The sequence below is a fragment of the Lissotriton helveticus genome, chromosome 4_1 (genome assembly GCF_964261635.1).
Source record: "Lissotriton helveticus chromosome 4_1, aLisHel1.1, whole genome shotgun sequence".
In the NCBI taxonomy this organism is placed as follows: Eukaryota; Metazoa; Chordata; class Amphibia; order Caudata; family Salamandridae; genus Lissotriton; species Lissotriton helveticus.
In genome coordinates, this window is record NC_136063.1 from 144,171,484 (window position 1) to 144,188,312 (window position 16,829).

Genomic DNA, 16,829 nt, shown 5'->3' on the forward strand with positions numbered 1-16,829 from the left:
AAGTCTGTTCTGATTGGACCTATCCTACTTTGGGACCAATCGAAATTGGGGATTCTGACACTTTGCAACATTGGGGGGTGGTACACTGACCCAAAAACAGTATAACTAGCCTAGGTTCAGCTAGAGAAATTGTCCGACTTGTCTGAATAGCTGACCTGTCACTGACCCATCGCACTCAATAGGTGACTGAATACAGAGGTGCTGCGGAGCACTCTGTCCGAATTTTGACCATAGACTGTTAAGGTTTTACTAAACCTTAAGTGCTGGCGGAGCACTTTGCTGAGGAGTTCGCTAACCCAATCGGGGTTCTGACTAATAGCTGCAGAGAGGGTGGAGCGCAGGCGTTGCTTCCGAACTGCGGGTGCTGGTCGTGTCCTGGTGGTCCTGTCCTGATCCTAATCTGGTTTTCCTGTCCTGTCCTGGGGTGTCCATTCTGCACCTTCTGTCCCATTGATGACTGTCCTTCCTTGGGGTATTTCCTGTCCTTGACTGATCCGTGGCCAGGGTTGGTTTTCACACCATTCTAGGTAAATATATCGCTGAGAACTCTAACCCCTTCGACGCTCATGACGAGCTGGGCTCGTCATGAGGTAGCCTCCTCGCACGCTCATGACGAGCCCAGCTCGTCATGTAAAGTGCGATATGAAAAATCTCAGCACAGGAGCGGAAATCATGCCGCCCGCAAGCGGTTAAACTGCACCTTTCTATTTTTCTGTCTTTGCTTCAATAAAGACATACCTTTGCATACGTAAAGATTTTCCATGCTTTCCGCAAACTATCTTATGAAAGTCAATGCATTTATTTCCATAGCATGTTCCTATGTTACCCTACCTTTTAGAACACACTCTTTTCACACTGTTTATGAATTATAATTGTGGTCTATAAGTTTCTCCTAAAATCTGTTTTGAAATAACATTAATATTGTTAGAGTTATAGTGTGTTCCACTTTTCACCCTTCCTATAGAGGTTTAGGATTCCTAATTTCCCACTCATTTCCAATGAAATACGTCCTATTAGTACAAATCTAGTACGTGCATAAGTTTGCCCCTTCATAGGTGCTCATCCGTAAATTTTCATTTCTGCTTAGCGTGTTCTCTTTTCCAGGTTACAAGCTTAAATGATTTCCCTTATGGTTTTCCTATATGGTTACATGCTTTTTGTCATCTTGATTATCGATTGCCTTTTAACTGTAAGCCTAATGCTCTCAGAAAACGAATTCTAGATAAAACTTTTAAAACTTCTCAGTTGTCCGTGGTCATTTAATGAATATCACAGTTATATGAAGTTGGGTTGGTATTTGTGTTGCCTACCTTTTCCTTCACAGCTAGCTCCCTGATTCATCGTGTCATAGGTACACGTAACGGTGGATGGTAAGTCGGGTACACTAGAATACAGTAGGAAGGAAATCCGAATTGCTGGTAGTAGAATCGTGAGGTCATCTGATTAATGTATATATTGAACTGGAAATTTATGGGCCCGAAAATTATATGGTGAAATTATTGGTCGGGTGACCCACGATCTCTATCAGTAATTTTCTGGTAGCAGAGAGGATGGTTAGGGAATAGTTAAAGTTAGGTAGGACTAGTTAAGTTAGATAAGTTGGATGCTGCTAGAACAAAACGTTGATGCTGCTAAAAGTAAAATAGTTCACGTGAATTGATCACTCATGTGGAATGTTTGCTTTGGAAAATTATGAAATGTTTTAAATTGTTTTTCTTATTATTGTACTGATATATGTATTAACACACTCGTTAGTAAAGCGTTTTATGTTGTTGGGAATCCCCGGGGAATTGAATAGCGAGTGGTGAAGAGAATCCACTTGCTTTGAGGTCACTGGCTTTAAGGAAAGTTGGTGCAGGTTAGGCAGAACTGGAAGCACTAACTAGGGTTTTTTTTCTGAATAAGTGTTTGAATAAATGATAGCAACGAGTTCTCTGGCAAAACCTCTCTCATGATATAACCTAGTAAGGGTCACAGCGGAAGGAGTAGCAGGTTCGTCGGAGCTTGAGTGATAGCAAAGGGGTTCGCTGATGAAACTTTGGACTCAGAATATATCCCGGAAAAGTGGATGAGTTTAAGGAAGTAGCAGGTTCCCTAATGCTTGAATGAAGGGTAGGCAGAAGAGATCTATCCGTAGTGTGTGAAAAGTAAATGGAAGTAGTTTACTTGCAGTGAAACAAATCTTGCTGTCTAGACACTTGAGCACAGTGGCGAATGTGTATTCGTTGTAAAGTAACCAAGCACTAGCACTTTAGAAAGAAAGTTTCCGTTACCTTGTGAAGGAGGGAGTCAGTCGCGAAGCTGCTCTGACGTCACTCTGGGATTGGTAGACGCAGCGGGTATGTAGCGGAGCTGAAATTGTAAAGGAGGGGTGAGTGCCGAAGCGTGAGAACTGTCTCGCGAAAAGGCCGCGCACCCATTGGTCGAGATTATTTGAATTCGTGTATTTCATTGGTTGCACGAAAAATAAGAGACGCACTTGGATTAGAAGTGATTTTGTAAACAAAGTCACTCGCAGAAATCGTATGTGGTACTCGTACAGACCGCATACTAGACTTGATCCTCGACACTTAGGGTTTGAGACCGATCAGTGGAAAGGACATAACACCAGCATTATGTACGGAAATAAGACAAAATTATCACTTGTAAATAAGGTAAAGAATTATTTCAAAAAGGACAAACCGATTAGAACCAGAGAAGGTGTAGTTATTCCGCCACCTAATACTCCCGCATCTTTCATGATGTTTGATAAAGGGTACCACTCATGTGTATGGTTGGAAAATTGGGTGGAATACACGAAAGATGACGGAGTATTGGCTTTTCCGTTAGAAGGTACATTCAACGGCAGGATTTTGTTTAATTTGAGAACCCGAATGAATGATTTACATCCCAGACCTAGATTAACGCAGTACGAAGCACTAGAGGAATGGGAGATCGAGGCTTTTGAAAGGGATAAGCCCCGAATGGATAAAGGGTTAACTAAATTTTATCCGAAGTTAAAACAGGAGACCCGAGATAAAAAGATGAAACAGTGGAGGCAGAATATGATTGTAGAGGGACTTTTTCCAATGATGCCAGCGGGTGGTCCTCCTGGGGGGGAGAAGAAAACAGAAAAATGCAAACATTGGGTGCCCATTGGAGAGTCGGATGATGAGCTGTTAGATGACATGTTTATAAGAAGTCCGCCTCCTTATAATGAAGGACACCGATCTTCCAGTGAAGGGGATAATTCCCGAAGACCTCCTTCCCAGGATGAGGTCAGGTCTGCAAGTGTGGGGGGGGTTGTCAAATACCTCCCTATACCGAGAGTTTAGGACCCATAGATACGAGAGATATTTACCCAAGAATACCCGCTAGTGGAGAAGCGAGATACTCACGCGAAAGAGATTGTTTCCCTAGACCTCTCTACGAAAGTGAGACGAGACCATCCTGCTCAGGAATGCCATTTTTAAAACCTCCGTATGAGGAAGAACCAAGATCCCTAGGCACAGGAACTATATTCCCAAAACCTAATTATGGTGAAGGACCAAGTGAGACACATCCCACTGCCCCGAGTTATGCACCGACTTTAACCCCGCAGGTACTACATGAAAAATCCTTAGACAGGTTATTGGAAGAAAAGGAGCGAGAGGCTCTAGCAAAGCAGAGAGCTGAGATAATTCAGAAAATCTCCCAGTTAAGTACAAGTCCTGAAGCATTGACAATTCCGGTAACTATTCGACCAGTGGTTCCATTGTATGGGGACCGACAAGGAAGTCCAAAAACTCTAGTTATTACCCCAGTCATAGCACAGCCAAGACCAGAACCCTTAATCGTAGATGACCAGACGAGTGAGTGCGAGTCTGAGGTCTCGCTACTGGATCTACTCAATAGGGACACAGGGAAAAGGATGCAGAAAAGACATAATCCTTTTAATATGAGGGAGATTCAAATGGAATCAACTTCAGGTACTAAGAGTGTTACCCTAGTGACTCCTGAAGAAATTGAGAGATGGAGTCGAGAATTAGAAAAACAAGTTCCTCAGTCGAAACCTTTAGATCTCTACAAACTGAGAGTAGAAATAGAAGAACTGATGGCAGGAAATGTAGGATTAGACAGATTAAATACCTACTCTGAGGAAGAGCTGCTGTTTATCTGCAAGAGCCTTACCCGAAATGCTGGAGTACTTCATGAAAAACTAACCGACACAGCAGCTAGTATGGGAATAGATATTTCGAAATCAAAACCTTTGCAAAAACCGTACAGAGCAGATTTCTCAGATAAAGATTTGGTAAAACCTGAATGTGTCAGGGAAGAAGGCACAAGTCAAAGAATTATTGACAGCATTGCAGAAATGGGGAGATGTGGAAAGATGGAAAGCCAGATGGGCCAAAAAGAAAGATGAGGCTAGATCCAAACAAGCAACCCCAGAGTTCGTTCTAAAAGAAGCTGACAAGCCAGAGCAGTTATACCCTATGCGCGAAGTGCCAGGTGGAAAATATGTACATGTTCCATGGTCCAGGCAGGATATTGTGTCCTTTACCAATGATTTCCCAAAATTACGAGAGAAGCCTGTGGACTGGTATAGGCAGGTGGAAAGGTTTGTAAAGGTGCAAAAATGCCTGTGGAAGGACCTGGATGGGTTCTTCGATATTGTGGTCCCTGTGGATTTATAGACCGAGTGTAAAATCGCCATAGCATGGCCTAGCGAGGAATACCCGAGGGACCCTATTACAGGAGCACCCTCTGATGAAGTGATGAAAAAATATGACCAGGTAATATTACACCTGAAGGGAAAAGTGCCTGCAAAGGAAACTGATTGGACCAAGATAGACAGAACCACGCAGGAAAGGGATGAGACCGTACACTCATTTTATGAGAGACTGTTACAGGTGTTCAAAACGTACAGTGGTATAGATAACATCGAGATGAAAGACATGACCCACTTCATTTACAGGTTTGTAAACGGTTTAAGACCCGAAATTTGCCAGTGGATAAAAGATAATAAAATTTGTTGGCAGTCTAAGAAAATGGATGAGGTCCTACGGTACGCAAAGTACTGTGAGGATGAGATGGCAGAAAAACGAAAGGCCTTAAAGGAGAAGGTCATGTGGGCACAAGTAAAGCTAGCAGAACAGCAGGAAAATCAATTAAGTAAAATGAGTAAGAATACCCAAAATCAAGGATCTGGGGGTGGAGGGAAGCCCAAAGTAAAAATGAGCAGAGAAGAGGCTAAAAAGAAATTTCCCTGCCACCAGTGCGGAGAAATTGGGCATTGGAGAGACGAGTGTCCATATTTACAGCATGATAATACCCAAAAACCTGATTTAATTCCACAGACGCAGAATGAAAAACCAAGAAAGACCCAGCAACAGGTAACAGCAAGTCAATTGCCCCGAGCGCCAAGGCAAAATTATAAAGGAAAATCACCGCAGGGTGATGACATAGAAATTTGGGGAGGCAATGAGAATAGAAATGCCGCAACTTCGCAGTTTTTGTTAAATGACACTTTTCTCTGTGACGACCAGTACTGACGGGGCCTGAGAGGGGAGGACGAGGAGTGTGTACTTGGCGCCTCCTTGCCGATAGACCAGTCAGGGCCATACATTGAAGGAAAGGTTGATGGAAATTATGTCACATTCCTATTGGACACTGGTGCTACCCGTTCTACTGTGAGAACAGCGGACGTTCCAAACCTACCCCTCTCGGGAGAAGCAATCCAAGTAGTGGGTGTATCTAATCAATTGATTAGTACCCCCGTTACCGAGCCCATGGAGATCACAATAGGGAATTTTAAAGAACTGCACAGATTTGTCGTTTGTGATACCAGTCCAGTAAACTTACTGGGACGTGATTTGTTGTGCAAAATAAACTGCACCATCTTTTGCACACCAAAAGGCGTCGAAATTCAAACCCCAGACGAAGATGGCATTTACAAATTAATGTTAATCAGACCTGACTCAGAAATTAAACGAATGACTATACAAGACTTACCCGAAGAACTCCAAAAGACAGTGAAACCAGAAGTATGGGACTTTACTGGAAAGGATGTGGGATTAATGGCAAATGTAGACCCAATACAAATAGCCATGAAAGAAAATGCAGTTTACCCGAATACCAAGCCATACAAAATGAGTGCCGAAGTGAGAGCAGGTGTTGCTATCGAAATACAGAAATTGCTAGAAGCCAACATCATACAGGAAGTGAGGAGTAGTCCGTGTAACTTACCCATAATTGGAATTAAGAAACCTAGTGGCAAATACAGAGTAGTGCAGGACCTGAGAAAGGTAAACAAAATTGTGGTTCCTTGCTGTCCTATTGTCCCGAACCCTGCAGTGATCCTGTATCAGATTCCCTGGGATGCTGAGTGGTTCACTGTGATAGACCTATGTCACGCATTCTTTTCGATCCCATTGCATCCAGACAGCAAATTTCTTTTCTCGTTTGCTTTCAACAGTCACGTGTATGTTTGGAATCGTGTCCCCCAGGGGTACACAGAAAGCCCCTCTATTTTTAATCAAATTCTGAAAAAGTGCCTTGAATCTTTAGTTTTACCTGGAAAGTCTGTTTTGGTGCAATATATCGACGACCTCTTGGTGGCGTCCAAAAGTCACAGGGATTGTGTGATTGACACCATTGCTTTACTGAATCACTTAGGTGAAAAGGGACATAAAGTGGCCCCTGAAAAATTGCAGTTTTGTTCAAAATCAGTGAAATATCTGGGGCACCAGATAGAAAAAGGCATCAGGAAAGTCACCTCAGAGAGAGTCAGAATAATTCAAAAGATGCAGTTACCCCGTACTCAGAAAGAAGTCAGAATGTTCCTTGGAGTTGTAGGTTACTGCAGGCAATGGATTGTGGGATTCGCAGTCCTGGCGAAACCATTGATAAATATGACAAAGAAAGGAGCAAAGGACCCAGTGGAATGGGATGATGAAAGCCTAACAGCATTTACTAAATTACGAGATTGTCTGTGTACAGCCCCTGCTTTAGGGATGCCTGACTATTCTAAGGAGTTCGCCCTGTTCTTTGACACACGAGACAATTGTGCATTGTCAGTCTTAACTCAGGAGCATGGGTTGACTAGACGCCCCGTGGCATATTTTTCTGCCACCTTGGATCCAGAGGCTGCTGGATTACCTGGATGTCTGAAAGCAGTAGCTGCCACTTGCACGAGTTTAGAGCAGAGTGAATCCATTGTTATGGGACATCCTGTAACTGTGTATGTTCCACATGCAGTTGTAATTTTACTGACCAGAACCAAGACCCAGTATCTCACCCCTAGTCGGCTGACTAAATACGAGAGGATTCTCGTGGGTGCTGCAAATGTAGTCATTACTCGGTGTAATATCTTGAATCCAGCCACACTACTCCCTGACTCAATGATTGTAGAAGCTGAGGGAGAGAACGAGCATGACTGCATTGACCTGACAGAATTCAGTACTAAACCCCGCCCAGACATTAAGGAAACACCTTTGCCTGTACATGATGAGGAGTTCTTTGTGGATGGCTCATGTATGAGACACGAACTTGTAGGCCTAAGCGCTGCTTATGCTGTAGTCACCTTAGACAGCATTAAAGAAGCATCCTGTTTATTTGGGGTGAAGTCTGCACAAGTAGCCGAATTGATTGCATTGATAAGAGCCTGCAAAATTGGGAAAAACAAAAGAATAACAGTGTATACTGACAGTCAGTACTGTTATGGGGTTGTGCATGACTTTGGCCAATTGTGGCTACAAAGAGAGTTCCTGACTTCTTCAGGTACTCCCATTCGAAATGGAAGGGTGGTACAGGATTTACTGGAGGCAATCCAATTGCCAAAAGAATTGGCAGTGGTCAAATGTGCTGCTCATAAAAAGGGCCTTGACCCTGTATCTTTGGGAAATAATTTTGCTGATGAAGTGGCCAAACATTGCGCAAGAAGTCGCATGTCTGTAAATATTAAATTGGGTGGAACTGGAAACAGCTGCCAACTTATGGTGTTTGAAGAAGTGCCTACCTGGGAGGAGGTGAGAGATTGGCAGCATGCTGTGCCATCGAAAGAGCAAGAAAAGTGGAGAAAATTGGTTGTCGACCGAGAAGTGAGGATGGTGTCATTGTGGGCCCAAATGATATGCCTGTGTTGCCTAGACATCTACTTGCTTCAATGGCAAGACTGATACATGTAAATTCACACACTGGTAGGGATGCCATGGTTCTGGTTTTCCAACAAACATGGTACAATCCGAAGTTCAGGAAAGTAGCAGAATCTCTCTGCCAGAGGTGCTTGACGTGTCAGCAGTTCAACGCTGGAAAAAGAACAGTAGTTGAACTGGGGAAAATTGGAACATCAGGGGGTCCCTTTGTAAGAATACAGATTGACTTCATCACCATGCCTCGTTGTGAGGGAAAAAGATATGTCCTTGTCATTGTCTGCCTGTTTTCAAAATGGGTGGAAGCCTACCCTGCCAAACAGAGTAACGCCATAACAGTAGCAAAATTGTTACTAAGAGAATTGATACCTAGGTTCGGAATTCCAGTCACTATTGAATCAGATAGAGGCAAACCTTTTCAGAATGAGGTAATCGATCAGCTCTGTAAAGCATTCCAGATCAAACAAAAGCTGCACTGTGCATATCGTCCAGAGGCTTCTGGAGTAGTAGAGCAAATAATTGGCACTATAAAATCAAGATTAGGAAAGATGTGTAATTCTACAGGCATGAACTGGATAAATGCTTTACCTCTTGTTCTGATGGGACTCAGAAGCATTCCAGACCGAAAGACAGGCCTGAGCCCTCATACAATCCTGATGGGAAGAGTGATGAGACAAGCATGGGTGCCAGGATACAAACTGTTAAGCATTTCTGATGATTTGGTACTTGAATACTGCAAGCAACTGGGTGACCAAGTGCGTTCTATCTCTCGCCAGATTGGAGAAGACGCCGTCGCCAATCCAACAACTCCAGTCCACAAATTGGTTCCTGGTGACTGGGTTAGAATCAAGAAACATACTCGTTCGAATTGCCTTGCACCGAGGTGGGGAGAAAAACGCCAAATAATACTGGTGACCACGACAGCGGTGAAGTGTGCTGGCGTTCCAAAGTGGATCCATGCCAGCCATACACAGAAGGTAATTCCGGACAAGGAACCTGGAGCTGAAGGTTGTCCAGCTGAGGGGTCTGCAGACGTTGGTCCTGAAGTAGCTGATGACGAACAGCCGAGCACCAGCCAAGATGATTGGATACCCATAATCGACCTAACTGAAGACCCAATCAGAACAAGAGAGCGAAACTACAAAGATAGAGAGTGGAATAGAGAGGACGAGATAGGCACAGGCGAAGACCCTCAGATTATTGAGATTCACGTCAAATCTGAGGACGAGGAGGAAGGTCAGACAGGGACAGAGCAAGTGATCGACACACCTCCACTAACTCCTGAAATTGAAAAGGGTCAGACTAGAACTAGTGTAAACGTTCGAGCAGAAGAAAATCAAGTAATCGAAGTGCTTGAACAGGATCAGATAGAACTAGAAGAACGTGTTCAGGACACAGAAACAGAGACACTCGAAAGCCAAACCCAAAATTCACCTGAACCAGGCCAGCTTAGTAACCAGGCAGAAGAAATAGATACAAGACCTGGGACTAGTCAGACAGGAAGGGAAGAGACAGAAGCAGAAGTGCCACAAACAAATGAAAATAAAAGAGCATTAGAAGAAAGCCAAATCACAGTGCCAGCTAAAAGACTCAAGAAAAAGAAAAATATCGAACCAAGATATATTAAGAGACTGAGACTAAGAATAAAAACTGTAGAAGAGAAACTTGCAGACCGAAGGAAAAGTCCACGAATTACAGAGCAAGCTGGAGAAAGTTCCAAAAGAAGGAGTGCTCGAATAAAAAGACTGAACGAAAAATACCAAGATCCTGAATGGACATACTTAGTTTTGGAGGAATTTGAGGATCTTGATATCTCTGACGAAAGTGACGAAGAACAGATTGCTGATCTGTCTGCCGAAGAAGACGAACTCACCTGAAATTACGCGGAGTAAGCTACCTGTGTAAATTTACAAAGAGGGGTTGAAAACTTCTTCTGAGCAAAATGTCTGATTCAAATGTGAATGGAAGGCCTAGACGCAGTTGTTGCAAAACGTGCTGCAAAATATGTATATGTAGTGTAGCTATAGTATTAATAGTTTGGATAGGACTAACAGTTTTCATTCCTTATATGATGAGCAAAAATACTAATATTGACCCTACACAGACTGTAACTACTGACACTGAAGAACTGACAACACGAAGTGTAGAAAGACGTGAAAAGGCACTCAGACAAACAAAACAAGACTTAGAAGCACCAGATGAGGAAGGACTACATTACCACGGAGTTAAGAACCAGACTCATTTAAATGTTTTCGCAAACCTGTTAGTACACTATGTAGAAACTATGGAGATAGAAGACTGCTATGTCTGCATGAAGCTACCTACTTCTGTAGCTGAAGGCGTGACTTATCATCACCTACCCTTGACATATGGAATTTCCTGTAGCATTTTAGCAAGCTTGTTTTACAAAAGAGGACCGTTACAGTACTACTACTCTAACTCTGACGTGATATTTTCTGAGCTTCCTATACGTGGAAATCTGAATCCTGTACATACAAAAAGTGAAGTTACACGTTATATGGGAGAATACTTTCTGACTATAGGTACCATAGACTTAAATGAAGCACACAGAGATAACTTGACCTGTTCATTACATGAGCAAGAAAAAATATTTTTAAACATGGCAGAGAAAAGAAGAGAGAGTTTCCAAAGGAAGGCAAATGACAAAAGACAGAAAACTCCTAAATGGGCTGAAAACATGGAAAGCACCTCAAATGGTGGGGCTGGTCCTGCTTTGTTGCTGGATTTCGAAAGGAAAGGGAAACTCTGTCTTCACCGCGAGAAGACTAGTTATTATAATAACATTTTCATTGGTTCCAGTCAATGTGGGCACAATTACAAGGTAATTGGAGGTTGGGGTTTCAAAAATGGGTCAGAACCTGTGTTTCCTGGAATTTATCATAAATGTGGAAACAAGGCTTATTTCAAATTGCCGGATCACTGGTATGGAAGCTGCTACTTTGGCATTGTCTTCCCGAAAATATACCATGTGAATGAAATTGCTGGAAGCAATGAAAACACTAATGGCTTAGTGCGTAGTAAAAGAGAAAGCGTAGGTGAAATAATGGGTAGTATTTTTAGTGCACTGATACCTGGAGTGGGAGTGGTTCTGAACACACACAGAATTTGCAAATTGTCCACAATAGTGGATGTGCTGTCTACTGACACAGCTCATGGATTTCTATTGGTCAATACCGAAATGGTTGTAATCAGATCAATGGTTTTGCAGAACAGACTTGCTCTTGACACCTTATTAGCAAAAGAGGGCGGAGTCTGCCGGATGCTGAAAGCGCAACATTGTTGCACTTACATACCGGATAAAAGTGTACAGATCAAAAGATATGTGAAAAACATTACAAATTTGGAAAAGGAACTTAAACCACTGGAGGTTGACAGTGCCTGGAAGAGACTAGTTGATGGTCTCTCCAATGTAGGTCATTGGTTTGCTAATTTAGGTAACAGTTTATTGTTTAAGATACTGATGCCAATTGGAGTGATAGGCTTCATCATTTTCCTCATATTGGTCTGTTGCAAATGTCGCAAACACACAAAGAAATACACTGTGAATAGAAGAGGTGTGAAACGGAGTGTGGATGAACTTGAATTAGAAGACTTAAATAATCAAATTTACAAGAAGGTGAAAAATTCTCACCCCAATAAAGATGTGAAAGAGAAAATTAATCGCCTGTTGGAAGAGATTGAAATGTACAAGGTGTGACAGAAGTTGGCATCTGGTTCCATTTTATTTGTGATGATAGTAAATATCATCAAAGAGGGGATTGATAGAGCAAGATTTCGCATATTACGCGACTTGCTCGAGTCATGAACCTCGAATCTGTTATAACCCGGTAACAAAATTTGTATGTTTTACTAAAATTCCTTTTATTTTGAATATGCGTGTATCTTAGAGACGCTTGCCTATGTGTTTTACTAAAACGATTAACTCTTGTACTTAAAGATGGCCGCTGCTTTGGAATTTGCTTCTGCGCATGCGTTAGTCACACTCACGTGACGTGACGTAGTTAGAGTTTTGGTGGGAGAATATGCGCATGCGTAATAGCCACAAGATGGCTGCTTATGTATTAACGTGGTGAAGCTCGTGCAGATGCTCTCGTGTTATTGTGTGTTGCTCTAATCTATAATCGCATAGTATATTTTTATAGTGAGAAACCATAAGTACACAATCATGATATGTAGTATATTAATTTATTTCTATGTTTTAATTTGTTTTCGCTTACTTTTCATGTACCGCGATAACTGGGGGGTCTGAATGAAACAAGTACCATCTTGAAGGTCCCTTCTGCGCATGACCTGCAGCCAGGGCGAAGTTAGCCTTGAGCAGTGGAACACAGCCAGCTGGCAGCCACAGTTAAGATGCTCATGTGAACGCCACCTCTGACCCAGGAGGATGGAGCAGAAGTTGTTCTTCACTTGTTACATTTTGATATTCTCTATTGTATTCTGTGCAACTTTTCGTGAGAACCCCAAACCTGCTAGGCGGTTCCCTAAAATGTTAATTTAGGCTTGCAGAAGTCTGTTCTGATTGGTGTGTTAACCTATCCTACTTTGGGACCAATCGAAATTGGGGATTCTGACACTTTGCAACATTGGGGGGTGGTACACTGACCCAAAAACAGTATAACTAGCCTAGGTTCAGCTAGAGAAATTGTCCGACTTGTCTGAATAGCTGACCTGTCACTGACCCATCGCACTCAATAGGTGACTGAATACAGAGGTGCTGCGGAGCACTCTGTCCGAATTTTGACCATAGACTGTTAAGGTTTTACTAAACCTTAAGTGCTGGCGGAGCACTTTGCTGAGGAGTTCGCTAACCCAATCGGGGTTCTGACTAATAGCTGCAGAGAGGGTGGAGCGCAGGCGTTGCTTCCGAACTGCGGGTGCTGGTCGTGTCCTGGTGGTCCTGTCCTGATCCTAATCTGGTTTTCCTGTCCTGTCCTGGGGTGTCCATTCTGCACCTTCTGTCCCATTGATGACTGTCCTTCCTTGGGGTATTTCCTGTCCTTGACTGATCCGTGGCCAGGGTTGGTTTTCACACCATTCTAGGTAAATATATCGCTGAGAACTCTAAACTGCACCTTTCTATTTTTCTGTCTTTGCTTCAATAAAGACATACCTTTGCATACGTAAAGATTTTCCATGCTTTCCGCAAACTATCTTATGAAAGTCAATGCATTTATTTCCATAGCATGTTCCTATGTTACCCTACCTTTTAGAACACACTCTTTTCACACTGTTTATGAATTATAATTGTGGTCTATAAGTTTCTCCTAAAATCTGTTTTGAAATAACATTAATATTGTTAGAGTTATAGTGTGTTCCACTTTTCACCCTTCCTATAGAGGTTTAGGATTCCTAATTTCCCACTCATTTCCAATGAAATACGTCCTATTAGTACAAATCTAGTATGTGCATAAGTTTGCCCCTTCATAGGTGCTCATCCGTAAATTTTCATTTCTGCTTAGCGTGTTCTCTTTTCCAGGTTACAAGCTTAAATGATTTCCCTTATGGTTTTCCTATATGGTTACATGTTTTTTGTTATCTTGATTATCGATTGCCTTTTAACTGTAAGCCTAATACTCTCAGAAAACGAATTCTAGATAAAACTTTTAAAACTTCTCAGTTGTCCGTGGTCATTTAATGAATATCACAGTTATATGAAGTTGGGTTGGTATTTGTGTTGCCTACCTTTTCCTTCACAGCTAGCTCCCTGATTCATCGTGTCATAGGTTCCCGTAACGGTGGATGGTAAGTCGGGTACACTAGAATACAGTAGGAAGGAAATCCGAATTGCTGGTAGTAGAATCGTGAGGTCATCTGATTAATGTATATATTGAACTGGAAATTTATGGGCCCGAAAATTATATGGTGAAATTATTGGTCGGGTGACCTACGATCTCTATCACTTCTAAATGGCGAGAAATAAAATTAGTTAAGCAGGCTAATTCTAAGGCCATCATTGACTTTCTTAATGATATTTTTTTGAGGGAGGGATTTCCTGAGTTTATAATTTCGGATAATGGCGCACAGTTTATTAGCAGTGAATTTCAAAATTTTCTCAAATCTGTTTCTGTAAAACACATCAAGAGTTCGCTTTATCATCCCCAAACCAATGGTCTTGTGGAAAGTTGAACCGGGTGGTTGGGGACTGTGTGAAGTGGGCTAAGTTTGGTCATCATGATGTTAAGCGAGCCCTTGAAGATATGATATGGTTTTACAGGACCAGACCTCATTCTACCACCAAGATCTCTCCGTTTGTGCTCATGAGAGGAAGGAATGCTAACACATCATTTAGACCAGGATGGATGAACAATTTTCTCAGTTCCACTTCTAGTGTTGATGAATTAATGTGAAAAAGTCAAAGAAAATGCGACCAATATCAAGAAAAACAAAAGATTTGGTTTGATAAAAAAGAGGTGTCAAAATATCTTTTCTCAATGTTGTGGACTTTGTCAGAATTAAGTCTTCTGTACACATAAAGAAGCATGAAAGCAAGTTTGGTAAGCCAAAACGTGTACTGAAAGTTTATGGTAATGCTGTACAAGTTGAGGGGGGGGGGGCACTGGTGGAATTTGAGAAAAGTTTCTAAAGTTGTACATAGTTCTGTTTTCACTCAACAAAATGATGCTGATGTGTCTGACACCGTGCATGATATTCCATCTGCTCCAGCAAAGTATGATGTGGTAAGGAGAAGTTCTAGAAAATGTAATTTGCCTGTTCGTTTTAGATAGTTTTTTTGTTGAATATTTTTATACGTAGGAGAAGGGAAGGTATGTAATATGTCTAGTTCTTATTTTAGAATTATAGTACTGTTGCTAAGTGTTATAGAATGTTTTCTTCAGAGTGTTTCTCTACTGCTGAGCCTGGTGGAGCAACTGCTGTGCTCCACGACCTTGTCATCTTAATAAATATACTTCAACCGCTTTAAGACCCTGGCTAAATTACTACAAAATCCAAGCGGAAATAGAATCAAAAGAAGAACATAACAAAAAGGTTTTTTTTAATGAGAGTACAGATAATGAGATTCTCCCTGCAGTGCTGTGGGATTAGAAGAAGACACTGGGTTGTAAGTGTTTTGTAGGAAAGGGGATTATGTTGTTTGTATTACGCCCAAGGAACAGATTAATGAAAAGAAGTGAGCTCACACATGAACAAGGAAGGGTGAAGATGCACTGATAACCGCAGAATTGTGAGAGACGCGACTCACACAGGCAATACACCCCAGTGTGCCAGCACCGGGAAGGGGACAGGCCACGGGGACAATGGAAGTGCACTCTGCAGAAGTTTATTGGTTACTCTGAGTTCTTTAGAGCAGGGACCCAGGCCACAGCAGTGGGGCAGGGTGGGGGAGGGGCAGGGTGAGTGGTAGTAAACTCCGGCATACGGCCGAACGGAGGTAAGTAAAGAAATAAAGAAATAAAATGAAATACATTGCACGTGCTGCGTGCCGGAGTTTACGACCCCCACCCAGCCCCTCCACCGCCCCGCAGCACTCCCTCGAGGAGCCGCTACCGCCTCTGACATCATGCAGCAGTGCAGGGCCAGCTTGTATGGTTGGAATTCTGCATGGAAAAGGAAAGCCAAATCATGGCGCGAAGAATGTTAATTATGTAGTATATTCTGCAATAAAGAAACATTATGCAACACATTCTATTGCGTTATTTTGTCATTTTTAACATTGATTCCAGTGCTTTAAAAATGATGCACACTGATATCCAATTCAAATCACGATTCACTGACAATTCAAATGTTGCCATGTAAGGAGGCACAGGGACCCTATGTTATCACTACTACATGCTAGGCAAAAGACAAACCCACATTTTTGTATTTACATGTAATATAAGGTGTCTCTCGTTTATTTATTGCATCCTGTCCTTCTCTAAAACTTGTCACAGTGTTCACTCACTGTTTGCCTCTGAAAGCACATTTTGGGCAGATGTATTATTTTTTAGCACAGCTCGGCCCAGCAGCCAAAGTTATTGCACTGCATTGCACAAGGGGATAGAAGCACCGGAAAACCAATTCTTTTATTGAATTTATATATACAAGGTGCATTGCACTTACATGGGTAGTAATGAGCCGCGAAAGAGACAATTTCACCAGCCACACGAACTTATACAAGGCCAACCGCTAAAGCGGGGGAGGGCGGGAGGGACGGCCGGAGGCCGAGAGGTGAACTACAAGACAACACGAACAGGATGCAACGCCAGAACTACGCAGCCAATCAGAAATGCCAAATGCCATTGTTACTTCTGTATTTCTCCCTTGTCCCTTGTCCCCGCCCCCCCCTCTATTTCGCCTCTTAAGTGGCCAGCTGCTGCTGCCATACCAGGCGCACGAAAAGGCTGCCTAGCGACCCGCACAAGGTTTGCACCATGCTGGTGTGTGAAGTCCAGCATAGGATTTGTTCTGGAAGAATAACCTGCCGGTAAAAAGTTATTTGTCTAGAGTACAAATTCGAATAGATTCAACATACTGTGCCTCATCTACAAGAAAAGGACTATTTTGCTGCAACGAGCTGCTCATTTTCAAAGCATATGGATGCTTCGTATTAACAATATGACGCATCCCTGTGCTTTCCCCTGCACAAGAGCACAATTGTCTGCCATGTGCCAGCGCAGGCCCGCTTGCGTCATTTTGCAAGGGTGCCTGCACTGTGGGGATGTTTGTTTTTGTGCAGGAAGGTATGCCTTCCTGCAC